Source organism: Sciurus vulgaris (genome assembly GCF_902686455.1).
Source record: "Sciurus vulgaris genome assembly, chromosome: 12".
NCBI classification, from domain to species: domain Eukaryota; kingdom Metazoa; phylum Chordata; class Mammalia; order Rodentia; family Sciuridae; genus Sciurus; species Sciurus vulgaris.
In genome coordinates, this window is record NC_136473.1 from 28,757,257 (window position 1) to 28,760,453 (window position 3,197).

Consider the following 3,197-nt stretch of genomic DNA (forward strand, 5'->3'; position numbering starts at 1 on the left):
TGGATTAAGAGATGCCAATGATTAAGAGGCCTCTAGGTGTGTCAGTGAAGGCGTGTCTAGGAATGATTGGCATGTGGGATAGTGAACTGAAGTAGAGCACCTCCCTAAGTGTGGGAAGCACCATCCATAGGATGGAATAAAAGCTGGAAGAACAAGGAAGCAGATGCAGATGCGAGCTCAGCTCTTCCTGAGTGAGTTCTTGATCGAGGCTTCAATCATCTGAGGACATCGGACTCTCACTCCTTCACTCTTCCAAAGCGGACTCTGCCAGTGATTCTCCAGGGAATTTCCAGAAGCCTTGGTCTTGACTAGCATAACACTGTTGATCCTTCTTGTTCTGGGGCTTCCGTTGCTTGGACTGTGCAGCTACTGGTTCTTCCAGCTCTCCAGCTGCAGATGGTCATTGTGAACTACCCAGCTTCAGGTTGTGTGAGCCAATCTAATAAATCCCCTTTTATAATCATACTTCCTGCTGATACTGTTTCTCTAGAGAACCCTGACAAATACACCAAGAATTTCTAAGATGGAACTCATATTAGGAAGGGGATGTCTGGACTTTGGTCCCTGTAGGACCTTACTTGTTGGTCCTAGTGCAACTTTTGGATGGTAATGGAAATTTCTTCTACCTCTGCCAGCCTGAGTGAGCTTGGGGCACCATGACTGAGCAGATGAATGCAAACAAAAGAACTATAGTCATAAGACTCCTGTTGTGAAGTACCATCCAGAGAGATCTTTAAGAAGCTTTATGGCCTTGGCAGTGGAATTAATCAGTAGACAATGACATGTGGTCTTCAAAAACTCCCAGCAGCAATACAAATGATCGCAATGAAAGTAAAGCTTGATCCAATGTATTGCATTTTCTGTACCTGCTATTTGAAAGCCAAATTGGTCACTTCTGATAGAAAAAATTTCCAGAGTTCTTGGGCAATTCTGGGCAAGTGGGTATTTAAATGATAATTTTGAAAATTAATTCTTATTTGTGTTCAAAGGTCGCAATAGTTATATTGGTAAAAATGTTCTTTAGTGGATATTAATTTTGAAAATATTTTAATAGTTGTTTAAATTCTGTAATTATATGTAGACTTGGAAAGAGTTTTGGGGTTGAGAAATAAAGGAAAAAGCCAACCTAGGATTTAAAACATACTTGAGAATTGTCTTACAAGTGTTTTAAAATACTGCAAACCATTTTCTAGTTCTCTTCAATATTATTGATAATCCAAAAATAGTTCAAATTCTCACTTTTGACTTCCAAAAACAGATACAGAGATTCAAACCCTAATAGATGATTTCCAAAGTGACAGTGAGTCATTTCAGAGGTGTGACAATTGGGAAGGTAAGCTGAGATAACCTCACAGCCATCCCTCTGATGGACTGTGGCTTTGACAAGTTTCAACTTGTCCTCCAAAAGAGCATTCTTGATTTTTAAATTTATTTGAATGTCCATGATAAAAGTTAGATATCTTTGGCTAGTCTGTAAGTTGTGAGCATTTTCTTCTTTTTAAAAAAATATTTTTAGTTGTAGATGGACACAATGCCTTTATTTATTTATGTGGTGCTGAGAATTGAACCCAGTGCCTCACATGAGTTAGGCAAGCGCTCTCTCTTACCACCAAGCTACAACCCCAGCCCATGTGAGCATTCTTTTTTTTTTTTTTTTTTTTTAACTGCTCCAGTCAATGTAAGGGAAACTTTATTGAGGTCTCAGGGCCATATGTGGGGCTTGGGCGGGAGGCCACCCTTTGGGGAAAGAAGCCAGCAAGGGACTTTATTTGAAATTCTTTTTAGGGCGGAGGTTATTGGTGTGGCCACACTTCTTGTGGCAGTTGACAGCACGCGGGTGCAGGCGGGCATAACACCTGCGACAGATCATCTTATCAGAGTTGTACTTTGGGGCAAGCTGGCGCAGGGAAGGCTCAAATGATGCTGCCTGCAGGTGAAGCACCAAGTGCAGGGTGGACTCTTCCTGAATGTCCTCATCTGAGAGTGCGGCCATCCTCCAGCTGTTTGCCTGCAAAAATCAGACGCTGCTGGCCAGATGGGATGCCCTCCTTGTCTTGAATTTTGGCTTTGACATTCTCGATGGTGTCACTGGGCTCGACCTGGAGGGTGATGGTCTTGCCCGTCAGGGCCTTCACAAAGATCTGCATCTCTGCATCTGCCGCTCTGGAGCCTCATTGAAAAGAAAAAAGGCAGCAGACGGGAAACCGCTGATTCCCATGTGAGCATTCTTTATGGGGCCTCTGTGTCTCCTTTGGTTACCTGGTGGGACAATGGTTTTCATGGGCATTTGCTCTAGCAGTCCGGGTCCTCTGGCTATGCCAAGTTAAGAGGGTGGCATCAAGTGGAGAAAGGAACAAATCATGGAGAAGCAAAGACTGAGGTTCTTGTCTTTTATCTACTACTTAGTGACCGTGGGATCCGGGAAAGACATTTAACCTCACCGGATAAACAATGCCTTCGCTATTCATTAGCTAAATCATTTCTGATGCTCCTTCAATAGAGCTATATTCTTACACAGTGGTTAAAATTTTGCAACTGGTTCATAGACACAAAGATGATCAACTTTTAAAATTATCTTCTGTGTTTTGAATATTACACAATGAACATTTATTGTTCAGTAAAATTATGTAATAAGGAACTTGGACTATTAGTACTTTTCTCAAAACAAAAGTTAAGTTCCAGGTTTTCAGTTCTGTGCCTATTTCAATGAAATTGACACATGTGCATTAAAATAGGTTGGAAATCATAATCCAGAGTTTATATATATTCTGTTAATTAACATTATTATATTAAAACAATTATATTCTTTTTATTGTGACCATGTAATTATATATTATATACTATATTTAAGTTTTTATAGGTGTTCCACATCTGTAGTGATGGGATAAATGGTTAAAGAATTGCTGAAATGTTGGCATAACAAATTTAAGAATTTTTTTTTGCTAACATAACTCTAGTTTTCCATGTTATTTTAAAACTGAAGTAGAAGAGTGATCTTGTTCCTAAATCAGCACCATCAACCTGAAGTTCTAGAACAGGGAACAGGAAATTGACTCTTGTTACAAAGGCTGCCAGAATTCTTGTGCTGACTTGAAACTGAGGCCCACTTTGGAGTCTCGATTCCTTGTTGGCTGTGAGATCGTGAAGTGGTTTCTCCGCCTCTCTTATTTGCCACCTAAAAAATAAGAGTTACTAAT

General features: G+C 40.2%; 1 pseudogene across 1 annotated transcript; it reads right to left on the reverse strand.

The window, feature by feature from the left end:
- Nucleotides 1-1,665: 1,665 nt before the first annotated feature.
- Nucleotides 1,666-2,191, reverse strand: LOC306641104 (ubiquitin-ribosomal protein eL40 fusion protein-like; annotated as a pseudogene). Its single transcript has one exon. The product of its transcript is annotated as a ubiquitin-ribosomal protein eL40 fusion protein-like (transcript).
- Between the last annotated feature and the right edge of the window lie 1,006 nt (nt 2,192-3,197).